Source organism: Rutidosis leptorrhynchoides, chromosome 9 (genome assembly GCF_046630445.1).
Source record: "Rutidosis leptorrhynchoides isolate AG116_Rl617_1_P2 chromosome 9, CSIRO_AGI_Rlap_v1, whole genome shotgun sequence".
Classification (NCBI taxonomy): Eukaryota; Viridiplantae; Streptophyta; class Magnoliopsida; order Asterales; family Asteraceae; genus Rutidosis; species Rutidosis leptorrhynchoides.
This window is the reverse complement of record NC_092341.1, coordinates 120,995,998-121,012,420: the sequence shown is the minus strand read 5'-3', so window position 1 is coordinate 121,012,420 and position 16,423 is coordinate 120,995,998. Positions and strand designations below refer to the sequence as shown.

The window sequence follows — 16,423 nt, the reverse complement described above, 5'->3', positions numbered from 1 at the left end:
AGAACCAGAACCAGAAATGCAACACGAACAAGAACCACAACAACAGCCTGATCAGCACATACCTTATTATGATCCGGTACAGTTTGTTGATGAATTCATAGTATTCCCGATGAGACCGCCAGTAGAATTCCCAACAATTCCTGAGCACACTCTACATCCTAATCTGAGATTTGATAGAAGATGGAGAGATTACGAGACATATCAAAGGAACAAATTCAAATTGGTAACAAAAAATGTAGAGGTGCCAAGGATAATCGATTGGGCCCCTTTGGAAACGGTCCATCTAGCTGACCGTGTTAGACAGCTTTTGGTTCAAAGGTATGGCAGTTCTTCTTTTACAGATTGGGAACGTCTTTTCACCATTCGTAGACCTGTATATAAGGAATGGTGTGTTGAGTTGATGAGTACTGTATCACTTGATACAAATATAGTTAGAATAGATGATAGAAGATTTCTTAGGTTTATCCTTGGTGGTAGGATGTACAGAATGTCCATGCTGGACATGGCCAGGGCTTTACAGATATATACTCCTTGTGAGTTGCTACTACCCAATTGTACAAACTTGATTCATTATGGTGAAAGGGTAGATAGCAACTTTGACGTTGATACCATTTAGAGGCGTATGTCACATTTTGATGTTTTTACACGAGCAGGAGGACACTCCTATACACATATTGACAGAGCTGAGCTTCGTATTATTCATAGATTTTTGGCTAACTCGATTACACAGAGAGGTCACAATATAGAAAAAATTACCTTACATGATTTATTCTACCTAAAGTGTATTCGGGATCCTAGAAGCTTTGTCAATATCCCTTACTGTGTTGCTTTTTATTTATCTAAAATGGTAGAGGGAATGCAGGACGGGAGTATAATAGGAGGAGGTATTTTTGTTACTCTCATTGGAGAGTATTTAGGTGTTGATAGGAACCAAGGAGGTCCATTGCAGCTTTGTAGAGAACAGGTTGAGCCCTTAGGATTGAAAGTTTATGTGGGTGCTAAGGTATTGAAAAGTAGACGTAACCAGGCAGTACCCTATGAGGGATCTCATCCTCAGGTAGAGAGAGGCTCAGACGAGGAAATGAAGGAGGCGGAAGACATTAGGGATGTCTTTCGAGATGCTATTCTTGACGTCCACGTTCGTATAGATGAGGAAGCAATGACGAACGCGGCCAGACATAGTATGTATGAGCAGTGGAACTCCGAGCGAGTATACGAGGATTATAGGCGACGCCAAAATGATAGCTGGTTAGTTCATCAGCACCAAATCATGAGCCAGCTATCATATCAGGTACCAAATAATTACGTGCCTACTCGACCTGCTCATTTTCCGCCACACAGCCCCGAGATCCGACCACCCTTTAACTGGTATGACTATAACCAAGCCTATCAGAACACCTATAACCAACAATGGAACCCACCTGACGAGATGAACTGGAACCCATATCCAGACTGATTTGGTTCCATTTGGTTATTTTTATGATTGTTATGTTTTTATCTTTTGACTTTTTCATGTTTAAACTTATGTTATTGGATATATTTGTGTAATTTTTATCATTTTTATTATTATTGTGTACTAATATTTCACATTTAGGATTTGAAAGTGAGATATTAAGTCCCATTTCAAATTGCCATGAATGTTTATATTTGTATGTATGTATATTGTCGATTGTAAAAAACAGGGTAAAACAGCGTATTTTCAAAGACTGGCATTAAGTTCAGCAAAAGCTAGTTTTGACGACAAAACGAAAAACAAATGTGATGTAACAACAAGAAGGAATGAACAAATGATGTGCACCATTTATCATTCATCAAACAAACGCCAATATATTTGGAAACTTTGGTAAAATTTAATCATTTCTACGCTAATCACCCTCAATAATTTAAATTGTTACTGATTTCTTGCAAATGAGGGCATTGCAAGATCTTAAGTGTGGGAAGGGGTTAAATTCTTTCGGATTTTAAAATTTTTTACTTTAAACACTTGGTTACCATTAAAAATACTAGTAACGTAGTGATAATGCTAAAAACGAACATATATTTCATAGCATTATTCCCCAAGAAAGACAAGCTTTTAGTTGCAATTGTTCTATTTACAAGTGATATTCGTTTAAATATTAAAAGGTGAAGACAAAAGACAGATTCGACGATTTGAAGACGCAAACGACCAAAAAGCTCAAAAGTACAAAATACAATCAAAGAGGTTCCAATTATTGATAAGAAATGTCTTGAAATTACAAGAGTACAAGATTCAAAACGCAAAGTACAAGATATTAAATTGTACGCAAGGACGTTCGAAAATCCGGAACCGGGACCAGAGTCAACTCTCAGCGCTCGACGCAACGGACTAAAAATTACAAGTCAACTATGCACATGAATATAATATAATATATAAATAATTCTTAAAAATTATATATATATATTATATTATTATTTAAAATCGTCAGCAAACAAAGAGCCAAGGCGGAATGAGCTGTAAAAACGAACTCCGCGACTCGCGGAGTTTGAAGAAGAAAAGGGCCGCGGGTCGCGGAGCCCCAAATGTTGAAACTGCCTATAAAGCTCGCGCATTCTGATCGTAAAAAAATATCAATATATCCATCCATCTATCTATACGTAATATTTATATTTATAATTTATATTTTAATTTTAATTTTAATTTTAATCCTAATAATAAGGGTATGTTAGCGAATGTTGTAAGGGTGTAAGTCGAAATTCTGTCTGTGTAACGCTACGCTATTTTTAATCATTGTAAGTTATGTTCAACCTTTTTAATTTAATGTCTTGTAGCTAAGTTATTATTATGCTTATTTAAAACGAAGTAATCATGATGTTGGGCTAATTACTAAAATTGGGTAATTGGGCTTTGTACCATAATTGGGGTTTGGACAAAAGAACGACACTTGTGGAAATTAGACTATGGGCTATTAATGGGCTTTATATTTGTTTAACTAAATGATAGTTTGTTAATTTTAATATAAATATTTACAATTGAACGTCCCTATAAATAACCATATACACTCAATCGGACACGATGGGCGGGATATTTATATGTACGAATAATCATTCATTTAACCGGACACGGAAATGGATTAATAGTCACTAGAATTATCAAAACAGGGGTGAAATTATGTACAAGGACACTTGGCATAATTGATAACAAAGTATTAAAACCTTGGGTTACACTCAGTCGACATCCTGGTGTAATTATTAAACAAAGTATTAAAATCTTGTTACAGTTTAAGTCCCCAATTAGTTGGAATATTTGACTTCGGGTATAAGGATAATTTGACGAGGACACTCGCACTTTATATTTATGACTGATGGACTGTTATGGACAAAAACTAGACGGACATATTAAATAATCCAGGACAAAGGACAATTAACCCATGGGCATAAAACTAAAATCAACACGTCAAACATCATGATTACGGAAGTTTAAATAAGCATAATTCTTTTATTTCATATTTAATTTCCTTTATTTTATATTTAATTGCCCTTCTAATTATCGCATTTTTATTGTTATTGTATTTAATTGCACTTTTAATTATCGTACTTTTTAATTATCGCAAGTTTATTTTATCGCACTTTTATTATTCGCAATTTCATTATCGTTATTTACTTTACGATTTAAATTAAGTCTTGTATTTATTTATTATTTTACATTTGGTTTTAACTGCGACTAAAGTTTTAAAATCGACAAACCGGTCATTAAACGGTAAAAATCCCCCTTTATAATAATAATATTACTTATATATATATATTTGTATTTTTATAAAAGTAAACTAATATAGCGTTAACCTTTGTTTAAAGATTTTCCCTGTGGAACGAACCGGACTTACTAAAAACTACACTACTGTACGATTAGGTACACTGCCTATAAGTGTTGTAGCAAGGTTTAAGTATATCCATTCTCTAAATAAATAAATATCTTGTGTAAAATTGTATCGTATTTAATAGTATTTCCTTGTAAAATATAAAGCTATTTTATATACACCTCGCATAACATCAAGTTATTTTTGGCGCCGCTGCCGGGGACAATCAAACTTAAAAGCCGGAAGCGCAACGCTAAATAAATAAAAAAAAAGATTTTTATTTTTAGTTTACTTTTATTAAAATTCACTTTTGTAAAAATACGTTTTTAATTATTCGAAAACATAAAAAGAAAACAAAAATATAAATATTTTTAAGAATTTGTTAAATATTTAAGTTTTGTAAAGTTTCTTTATTTTTATTTTATAAAAATATAAGTTTTATTTAAATATTTTGTTTTTATTAAAACAAAAAAAAACGTCGAATTAAATCCTGTACCTGAGTTGAATTTTGGAACCCCGCGACTCGCGGAGTTTGCAGCTTCGAATACCGCAACTCGCGGAGCCTCCCTGACACACGCGACAGGAACCCAAATCAGCATTAATTACGGAGTAATTATTATTTATTTATTATTATTAACCCTAATTACTTATTTATTATTATAATTAGTTTTAAGTTTTTAAATTAAATTGTATTTTAATTAAATTAGTTTAATTAAAATATAAAATTAATAGTTTAATAAAATAAATAATATAAAAATAATATTTTTATAAAAATTGTACTTTTTACAACTTTTTGTATATTTTTATATTTTGTCCCTTTTTAATTATTTTAGCGTAATATTTGTATTTTTCGCTCGTATTTAGTTTTAAGATATAGTTTTTGCCATAGTTATTTTTTTTACTTCTAGATTTTTAGGCTTTGCCGTAAAATCCCTTAAGTGCTTTTTCTTTAGACTAAGATTTAGGTGCTTTAGAATTTTTCGACGCCTTTTTAAGTTTTAGTTTCTTTTTAAGTTATTGCCATTTGGGATATAGTTTTTCTTGTAAGCTTTAATATTTTTAGACGCCTTTTACCTATGTATCAATTATCATTCCAATTAGTAATCTCAATTTGCGATTATAATTTTAAGTTAGTGATAGTAATAAGGTTGGGTTAGTAGAGTGTTTTTAAGTTCTATAAGTCACTCTTTTTCTTTCTTATTTTTATTTTTCGACCTTTTTCCGACACGCTCTTTTTCTTTCTTATTTCTCGCTATTCTAGTTTTAGGACATAGATTTTTATTCTACTTCTTATCTAAATTTCTTAAAATTACGAAAATTTATTTTAAGTGGTTAAATTGATAGACATCAAAATTTTCTGGTTCGTAGTAATAGTTGGATTTGTACGTGGACCGGGTTATTGGAGCCAAACAGTCCTCAATTATATTGAGACCAAACGAATCCTGCCTCTCTGCTGCATCTTTTGGCTATTCGAAACGTGGGCAAAATCAGAAAAGTCTATTAATTGGATAACTTATATAATTTTTCTTTCCTTTTTAAAAACTAATAGGATATTCAGTGAATGCACCGAGCAAGACGTTCACCACCTTTTGTACGTTCACCACCTGTAACTAGATCAAGACATTTAGCAAATATCACCGCCGTTGATTTTTCTTTAGAATCTTCATCCAGTCGACCAAGTACTCCAGTTCAAATTTTCGATAATCCATTTTTTGAACCCGACCTCACAATTGAGAATCCGGAGAATATTCAGGGACGATTCATAGATCCTGAACCACTAAACTTTCCTCCGGAACCACCAATCATTCAAACAGAGATTGTTGAGGAACGAACCATTAAATCAGAATCCTCTAGTGATTCCGATTCAACAAATTCAATTATGGAGAATCTGGAACCTTTAAGTATGGAAGACCGAATGAGATCCAAACACACTTGCCAAGGTCACGCAATTACTCATCCTGACATTAATGCGCCAGATTATGAAATCAAAGGACAAATTCTACACATGGTGACTAATCAATGCCAATTTAGTGTTGCGGCGAATGAAGATCCAAATGAACATCTTCGTACCTTTAATAGGATCTGCACACTATTTAAAATAAGAGAAGTGGAGGATGAACAGATATATCTCATGTTATTTCCCTGGACTTTAAAGGGAGAAGCCAAAGATTGGTTGGAATCGTTACCTGAAGGGGCGATTGATACATGGGACGTTTTAGTTGAAAAATTTCTTAAACAATTCTTTCCGGCATCTAAAGCCGTAAGACTTAAAGGAGAAATTGTTACGTTCACACAGAAACCGAATGAAACTCTATATGAGGCGTGGACAAGATTTGGAAAGTTATTAAGAGGATGTCCGCAACATGGTTTAGACACCTGTCAAATAGTACAAATATTCTACCAAGGATGCGACATCACTACAAGGAAAGACATCGATATAGCAGCTGGTGGTTCCATTATGAAGAAAACCGAAACTGATGCTTATAAAATTATTGATAACACTGCTTCCCACTCACATGAGTGGCACCAAGAAAAAGATATCGTTAGATCATCTAAAGCAGCTAGAGCCGATTCTAGCCATGACTTAGATTCTATTTCCGCAAAGATAGATGCTGTCGAGAGACGAATGGAAAAGATGACTAAGGATATTCACTCAATACGAATTAGTTGTGAGCAGTGTGGAGGACCACATTTGACAAAAGATTGTCTCAGTATTGAATTAACAATGGAACAAAGAGAGAATATTTCATACAAAAACCAAAGGCCTGGAAATAATTATCAGAATAATTATCAACCGCCAAGACCAATTTACAATCAAAACCAGAACTATAACCGAAATATTCCATACAACAACCAACAAGGTCTTAGTAATCAACAAGTATCCAATAATACTTACAACCAGCAAAGACCTAATTTTCAAAACAAACCACTACCCGATGATAAAAAGCCGAATTTAGAAGATATGATGACGAAGCTAGTTGAAACTCAAACGCAGTTTTTCACACTCAAAAATAAACAAATGAACAAAATGCTCAAGCATTTAGAAATCAACAAGCTTCTATTCAAAATCTGGAACAAGAAGTAAGTAACCTAGCAAGGTTAATAGGTGAAAGAAAACCAGGAAGTTTACCTAGTGATACAAATGCTAACCCCCGGAATGAAACAGCTAAAGCCATTACCACAAGAAGTGGTACAACACTTAAACCACCTGAAATACCTGTAACTTTTGATGAAGCTATTCCTACTCCACAAGAACCACAACCTGAACAAGATAAGGAAAAAGAACCGGTAGTTGAAAAGGTTAATGAAGATAACACAGTTAAGGCTAAACCTTATGTTAAACCATACCAACCACCACTTCCTTACCCGAGTAAATTGAAGAAAGAGAAACTTGAAGCCGAGCAATCCAAATTCTTGGATATGTTTAAACAGATAAATGTAAATCTTCCTTTCATTGATGTAATTTCAGGAATACCTAGATATGCTAAATTTTTGAAAGATCTAATATCAAATAGAAAGAAAATGGAAGAACTCTCGGCTGTTACTATGAATGCTAATTGTTCAGCAGTGCTGTTGAATAAGATACCAGAAAAACTATCTGATCCAGGAAGTTTCACAATTCCATGTTTTCTGGGTAGTCTTAGTTCAATAGAAGCATTGGCAGACTTAGGTGCTAGTATAAATTTAATGCCGTATTCACTATACGCTAAACTAGACCTTGGAGAATTGAAACCAATAAGAATAAGCATACAACTAGCCGATCGATCAATAAAATATCCTAGAGGGATAATGGAGAACATGCTAGTTAAAGTTGGTACTTTAGTATTTCCAGTAGATTTTGTTGTTCTGGACATGGAAGAAGATTCTCAAGTTCCTCTCATATTAGGAAGACCATTCTTAAACACGGCTAAAGCAATGATAGACGTGTTCGGTAAGAAATTGACCCTAAGTATAGAGGACGAGAGTGTTACCTTTTCAGTTGATAGAGCAATGCAACAACCACAATCTGCAGATGATACATGTTATTATATTCAAACTATAGATGCACATACAGAATTATTAGAAGAATTTCCAGAATTACAAGGAACAGGAGAATGTTCTTTAGGAGAAGGAACTGAACAAATTGATGAAGCTGAAATGTTAGCTACACTTATGGCCAATGGATAGGAACCAATAACAGAAGAAATTCAAATGCTAAAAGAAGAAGACAGATATCGATATAAATCATCAATAGAAGAACCTCCGAAATTAGAGTTAAAGCCACTTACAAACCATTTGGAATACGCTTATTTACATGGTGAATCTGAATTACCTGTAATAATATCGTCTTCTCTTACTGAAAATGAGAAATCACAACTCATTTCTGTGTTGAAAGCTCATAAACCAGCCATTGCATGGAAGATTCATGATATTAAAGGAATAAGTCCTTCGTATTGCACACATAAAATTCTTATGGAAGAAGGTCATAAAGCGTATGTGCAACGCCAACGAAGACTAAATCCTAATATGCAAGATGTAGTTAAGAAAGAGATTATTAACCTGCTAGATGCATGTTTGATATATCCAATTTCTGATAGTCCATGGGTAAGCCCAGTTCAATGCGTGCCTAAGAAGGGTGGCATGACTGTCATTACAAATGAGAAAAATGAGCTTATTCCTACTAGGACTGTAACAGGATGGCGTGTGTGTATTGATTATAGAAAATTAAATGACGCCACCAGAAAAGATCACTTTCCCTTACCTTTCATTGATCAAATGTTGGAGAGATTAGCCGGAAATAGTTACTATTGTTTTCTAGATGGATTTTCCGGATATTTTCAAATTCCAATAGCACCCGAGGACCAAGAGAAAACCTCGTTCACGTGCCCTTATGGTACTTTTGCTTACAAACGCATGCCATTTGGACTTTGCAACGCCCCTGCAACCTTTCAAAGATGTATGATGGCGATTTTTCATGACATGATAGAAGAATGCATGGAAGTTTTCATGGATGACTTTTCAGTCTTCAGTGATACATTTGAATCATGTCTAGTTAATCTGGAACGAATGCTTATTAGATGCAAACAATCAAATCTAGTTCTTAATTGGGAGAAATGCAATTTTATGGTTAAAGAAGGCATCGTTCTTGGTCATAAAATTTCAAAAGAAGGAATTGAAGTGGATAGAGCTAAAGTAGATGTAATTGCTAAACTTTCACATCCCACCAATGTTAGAGGAGTTAGGAGTTTTCTAGGGCATGCCGGTTTTTACCGACGTTTCATAAAAGATTTTTCTAAAATTGCCACTCCTATGAATAAACTCCTAGAAAAGGATGCTCCATTCATCTTTTCAGATGAATGTATCAAATCTTTTAATATTCTTAAAGAGAAACTCACTAATGCGCCGATCATGATAACACCAAATTGGAATCTACCATTTGAACTAATGTGCGATGCAAGTGATTTTGCAATGGGAGCCGTTTTAGGACAAAGGATTGAAAAACGATTTCAACCTATATATTATGCTAGTAAGACGTTACAAGGAGCACAAACAAATTATACAACTACTAAAAAAGAACTCCTTGCTATTGTCTTTGCTTTTGACAAATTTCGATCATATCTCGTTCTAGCTAAAACGGTGGTCTATACCGACCATTCTGCTCTTAGATACCTATTTTCGAAACAAGATGCTAAACTAAGATTAATCCGTTGGATCTTACTCTTACAAGAGTTTGATATTAAAATCCGAGATAAAAGAGGAGCAGAAAATCTCGCCGCTGATCATCTTTCTCGTCTTGAAAATCCTGAGTTAGAAGTTCTAAATGAATCGGCCATACAAGACAACTTTCCTGATGAATATCTATTGAAGATAGATTATAATGAAATACCATGGTTTGCAGACTATGCAAACTACTTAGTTTGTGGATTCCTTGAAAAAGGATTATCGTACCAAAAACGAAAGAAATTCTTCAGTGATATAAAACACTATTTTTGGGAAGATCCACATCTGTTTAAAAGTTGTCCAGATGGAATAATACGCCGATGTGTATTTGGAGATGAAGCTAGTAAAATTTTAAACCATTGTCACACAGGACCAACAGGAGGGCATTATGGGCCTCAATTAATAGCAAGAAAAGTTTATGAAGCTGGATTCTATTGGCCTACAATTTACAAAGACGCACACCTTCTTTGCAAATCCTGTGATGCATGTCAAAGCGCCGAAAAAATAAGTCAACGTGATGAAATGCCACAAAATGTCATCCAAGTATGTGAAGTATTTGACATTTGGGGTATTGACTTTATGGGTCCATTTCCAAAATCTCATAATAATCTCTACATTCTCGTTGCCATTGATTATGTATCTAAATGGGCGGAAGCACAAGCTCTCCCAACTAACGATGCACGAGTTGTAGTCAACTTTTTAAAACATCTTTTTGCAAGGTTTGGAACGCCAAAAGCTTTAATAAGTGATCGGGGTACTCATTTCTGTAATAATCAACTTGAGAAAGTTCTTAAAAGATATGGAGTAACTCATAAAATCTCCACCGCATATCATCCACAAACAAGTGGGCAAGTTGAAAATACCAACCGAGCTTTAAAACGTATTCTAGAGAAAACCGTAGGATCAAATCCGAAGGAATGGTCCATTAAATTGGAGAATGCACTCTGGGCTTTTAGAACAGCCTACAAAACTCTAATTGGAACCACACCTTTTAGACTTGTTTATGGAAAAGCATGTCATCTTCCAGTAGAAATTGAACACAAAGCATTTTGGGCTTTGAAGACATGTAATCTTGATATATATGAAGTTGGACATCTACGATTAAGTCAACTAAATGAATTAGTCGAATTAAGACATGAAGCATACAAAAATCCGTTAATCTATAAAGAAAGAACGAAGAAATGGCATGATAAAAGAATCAGAAGTTTAAAAGAATTTAAAGAAGGAGACAGAGTTCTTCTTTTCAATTCACGATTCAAGCTATTTCCTGGAAAATTGAAATCAAGATGGTCTGGACCATTCATAGTCAAAAGGGTTTTCCCATACGGAACAGTAGAATTAATAAATTCAAATGGGATTGAATTTAAAGTTAATGGTCACAGAGTTAAACACTACATAGATAGTCCGATGGAATTCGACAATGAAGTTAATCACAATTTCGATACCACAGCTAACTAAGTATGGGGAGAATCAAGTCTTTTAAAGGATAATATGTATTTCTGTTAGAGTTAAATTTTCGGTTTTCGTGTAGTTCTCGAAAATGGAACCCGAATGGTCTTTCCCTAGCAAACCCTAAAGAACTAGTCTTCTCCCCCCATTCTGAATTTTTATTTTTTTTAGGAAATGAAGACTGCCTGTGAACTAAACCATGGTCTAATGCTACACGCTTTGATCACTAAACGTAATAATGACACACTACCGAGTGAAATAGTATCAGTAATCAGAGAAAGATTGGACGGAGTAAGAAAAGAATCCAGATGCGAAGATAATAAGTTACAATTTGGTAAAGGAAAATCAAAATCCGCAGCGAAAAGAAGAGCACGACACCTAGAAAGATGTCACAAATGCGGAAAATGGTCACATGGAGGTAAATGTTCAAATAATCAAACCTATTCAAATACCGAATTTGTTACTTTATGCAGAGACGGACCGTTCATATGTTTAGAAGAAAAAACACTGAATGCTCGAGGTTACGCCTATGTAGCCATGGAAAACCAATTAAACTGACTATCTTATGAATGGGATAGATCGTATAACTAAGAATACTATCTCACAGGTAAGTCTATACAGTTTTTTATTTTTATTTTTATTTTTAACCTTTTGATAATAAACGCTAATTTGTTCGCTATAAAGTATTAAATTGGTATTGAATAAAATTAGGTTTGGCGACCGAAATTATTGATATCATACAAAAATTTATTACATCACTGCGAAATTTAACGTTTATTCTTAAGGTATAAATATCTTTAATCAATCAACCCAAAATATTTCAAAAAATTCGTCATGAGTTAAATTAGGTCTTGGAACCGAAATTACTTTATCAAAAAGAGGGGCGCATATTTTTGATAATATTTGATTGATTAAAGTGGGATAAAAAGCCAAAAAGATTTTTAATTTTATTTTTACCATGTTTTTAAAATTAATATATAAATCTTAAATTAATATTGTAAACTTTGTAAAAACAATATATTTAAAATTGTAAATATTTGAAAAGTATAATATAAGTTTGGTGTGATTTTATAATATGAATTTTTAAATTAAGTTTGGTGTGAATTTTTAATTTTTAAAATAAGAATATTTAATTTTATGCATTTCAAATTTTAAGTTTGGTGTGAATTTTTAATATTAATTTTGAATTTTATGTATTTTTATTTTAAGTTTGTTGTGAATTTAAAAACAAAAATTTACTTTATCTCATTAAGTTAAAAATATGATTTTTAAAATTCGTCGTAAGTTGAAGACTAGGTCTTTGAACCGAAATTGCTTTACCCGAGGGAGGGACGAGAACTTTTATTATCATTATTTTTAATCTTATTGAATTAAAGTATGCCAAAAACTTAAAAAAAAACCCAAAAATCTTAGCTTTTAAAACAATCGCTACAAAAAGACAAATTTTAAAATTTTGTGGAAGGACGGACTAGGACATCGATCCGAAACGACCTCATCCTAAATAACAAGGGAAACAAAATTTTAAAATTAATTACTTAATTATTTTAATTAGTATAAGATGTTGAAAAAAAAAATACAAACTCCGTGACTCGTGGAGTTTGAAGGGTCAAACACCGCGACCCACGGAGGGACCAAAACCCAGAAAAAAAATAAAAACGTAAAGAACAGCTCAGTTGCACACTACCACACCAAATTCTGCGAAATAAAACCCGAAAAAACCCGAGAAAACACTCCCAAATTCACAATTTTTCACCGTTAATCATCAAATCTTTTACTAAAATCATGTTAAGAAGGATGCTATCAAGGAATTACTCAAGAAAAATGGTAAATTTCTACACCTAAACACCATTTAATCCAAAAATTAGTGTTCTTGAGCAATTTTATACCCAATTTGATTTTGATACTTTTTAGTGTAATTATGCTTAAATTGTTTATGTATTATGCTTGTATAACCTAGATTGATGCTATTTAACACGATTAGAAGCCTTAAACTTCAAATTTTGAGTAATCTAGGGTTTGTGTTCTTGAGCAAATTTGGGGCTTTTTGATATAAACAGGTTATGGCCGATTTTTGTCATGAATTGTTGCTAAATTAAGTAGTGTAACATGTTTAGGTAGTTAAATGATCCAAACTTTGAGCCTAAACATGATTTTGAGAATTAAAGTGGACTTTTTCAAGTCTAAAATTCATGAACTTGATTTTTGAGAGATAATGCCATTTGAAACTTGTTTAATTGCTAGTAATGATTATTTTGACATGTTATTTGAGTTGAATGCTTATGAACTTGGCGAACATTTTCGTATATGCTTATTTGAAAAGTGTAGATTTGATGAAAATATGAAAATGAGCTTAAGTTTGATATAAATTGATCATGTCATTGTAATTATTTTGATTGATGATTTTGCTGACACTAATGCATATTTGGATGCACAAAAATTGTGTTTGATGTGTTTTGCAGACTGAAAGGGGTGAATCTTCATCCCAAGCTCACAATGCTCCTGCTGAAAATGCGGAACAACAGGAGGTGGATAACTACTACAAACAAGAAATACCTCATCTAGTCATGACATTTTCTGATATGCACTTGGAAGATTTGCACCCGAACCTGAGATTTGACAGACTTTGGATAGATTATCCAAAATACCAAAGGGGTTTGCATACTCTTCATTCTAAAGCTGTTGAAGTACCTAGGGTCATAGAATGGGGATCATTAGAAGATGTAGAATTGGCCGGGCCAATTAGGGAATTACTTGCACAGAGGTATGGTAATTCTACTTTTAACGATTGGGTACGGTTATTCAACATGTGTAGACCTGTATATAAAGTATGGTGTGAAGAATTGTTGTGTAGTATAGAATTAAATGATCGGGTAGCTAGTTTAACCGATCGATCTTTTATTAGATTTTTGTTAGGAGGTTCGATGCGCCACATGTCTTTACTAGACATGGCTCAGAATTTACGTATATATACGCCTGAGGAGTTAGCATCTGCCGATTGTAGAGGGTTGATATTGAACGGTAGGAAGATAGACAAAAATTTTGATACGCATGGTGTATGGAGTCAAATGACTAGCCATCACCGATTTAAAGGGGGAAATTACTCTTATTTGGATATAGATAGAGCTGAATTAAGAGTAATTCATAGGTTTTTAGCCAATTCGATTACACAACGAGGTAAGAACAAGGAAAAGGTAAATGAACAGGATTTGTTTTACCACATGTGTATTCAAGACCCACAAAGCGCTGTAAGTATACCTTATTGTGTGGGTTATTATTTATCAGCTATGGTTAGGGGGATGAGACCGCATAGCATAATAGGAGGTGGTATATTTATTACTTTGATTGCTGAATATCTCGGTGTGGATATAAGTCGGGGGGGATTACTAATCGAAGAACTAGAACCCCGAGATACAATAGGTTTAAATGTATACCATGGTGCGAAAGTTTTGAAGAGGCGAAATAACGCCGCAACACGATATAATGGTAGACATCCACAGGTTAAGAGAAACCAACAGCAAGGTAATGTAGGAGGGGGAAATGAAATGGCAGAAATGCAAAGGTTTATAGCTTCACAAGAGTATGAAAATGCTAGACATAGAGCATTTGAAGATTGACAAGTTCATCAAAACCAAATCATAGCTTATTGCCAACATATAGGTAGAAACTATATTCCTACTCCATCGCCCATTATCCCTCCCTGGTCTATAGAGATCCAACCACCGTATCCTACGTATAACCTAGCCGAAGCATTTTATAACACATATGGTTATGCATGGAACCCCTTCTGGTATCAGTATCATCCCTAGTCTACTTAGTTTTTTTTATTTTATTATTTGTAATGTTGATACATTTAATACTTATGTTGGATTTGTAATAGTTTTATAATTTTCTAAATTTTATTATTAGATTTTAATAATTTTTGAATGTGGGGTAATATACCAAACTTCAAAAATATGTATATATGTTTGCAGTTTATCTTATGTATGTTTGCAGTTTATCTTATGTACACAACAGGGTAAAACAACGCATTTTCAAAGACTGGCATTAAGTTCAGCAAAAGCAACTAATTTTGACGACAAGATGCAAAATATATGTGAAATAACAACAAGACGGAATGAACAAATGATATGCACCATTTATCGTTCAGCAAGCAAACACAAATATGTTTGGAAACTTTGGTAAAATTTAATCATTTTCACACAAATCACCCTCAATAATTTAAATTGTTACTGATTTCTTGCAAATGAGGGCATTGCAAGATCTTAAGTGTGGGAAGGGGTTAAATTCTTTCGGATTTTAAAATTTTTACTTTATACACTTGGTTACCATTAGAAATACTAGTAAAGTAGTAGTTGTATTAGAATCTAGTGCTCTCTGATAATAAAGAACAGCCCTAGTCTTATATACTGACTACCCAATTCTAGTAAAATTTTTAAAAATTTTCAACTAAATGAACTCAAAATCATGTTTATACATATTTATGAACGATAAAACTAGGTGTTAACACCGAAATTATTGTTACCTCGGAAAGGACATAAATTGAGAAACAAACCAAAATGTTAAAATTCATTTAAAATGGAATAGAGGACAATAAAAAGGAAAATAAAAGCCAAGTGTGGGAAAATTCTCCAAGTTATTCAAAACATATGTCACATATTTTTGTACAAATAACTGAAAATACTTTTGCTTTGGACTAAACTAAAAAGTTTTACCTGATTTACTGTAAGAAAGATGGATCTACACGATGAATCAATTCCATCATTAAAAGGAAGTAAAGTCTTCCGAAAAAGAAACGCGCTTCTTGATTTAGGTCAAGAAGTTGTCGTCCAGACCAGCTGTAGGTTGACGAAAAATCTAGAAAAGTCATCACTAAAATCAGCAGGAAATCCACGGACCTCAGCATAAAACAGGGTTGCCAAGTGGTCAGATTTATACTAACCATGAGAATGATTTATCTCGTACAATGGGGGGTACCGTGCAAATTAGCTGGATAAGACTAATGAATCAGATCCCCAGAAAGGATAATCTCCTTAAAGATTAAAAATCAGCTTTTAAGACTAACTCAATCCTAGAGATTGACCTTAAAGATTGAGAATTACAAACTCATGGAATTCGATGATATCTAAACTCGAGCTTGAACGAGAAAATATTTTGATCAAAATTATAAACCGATTTGTTTTCTGAAAAACCATTTTCAATGCGTTCATTACCATTGAACGTAAAATCCTAGGAATTCACTTGGAATTCATTAGGTCACCTGAACTAAATCGGGTGTCAACCGTAAGAACGGTGGCTGCATAGCATGGTCGGAGACAGGACCATGTGCAAGACCGAAAAACTATAGGGTGAGCTTTACTATTGCTCCTACAAAGGATAGTACTAGCATCCGACACGTTTATAGACCATAATCAAAAGCAGGTCATTAGACATTGCCTTAACAGTTGCTTGTTCAATGCTTT

The 16,423-nt window shown here is 33.5% G+C and overlaps 1 non-coding gene across 1 annotated transcript; it reads right to left on the bottom strand.

The window, feature by feature from the left end:
• Nucleotides 1-6,078: 6,078 nt before the first annotated feature.
• On the bottom strand, nucleotides 6,079-6,185 carry LOC139869808 (small nucleolar RNA R71). The gene has a single exon (XR_011766386.1). It is a non-coding gene; the product is annotated as a small nucleolar RNA R71 (small nucleolar RNA).
• Between the last annotated feature and the right edge of the window lie 10,238 nt (nucleotides 6,186-16,423).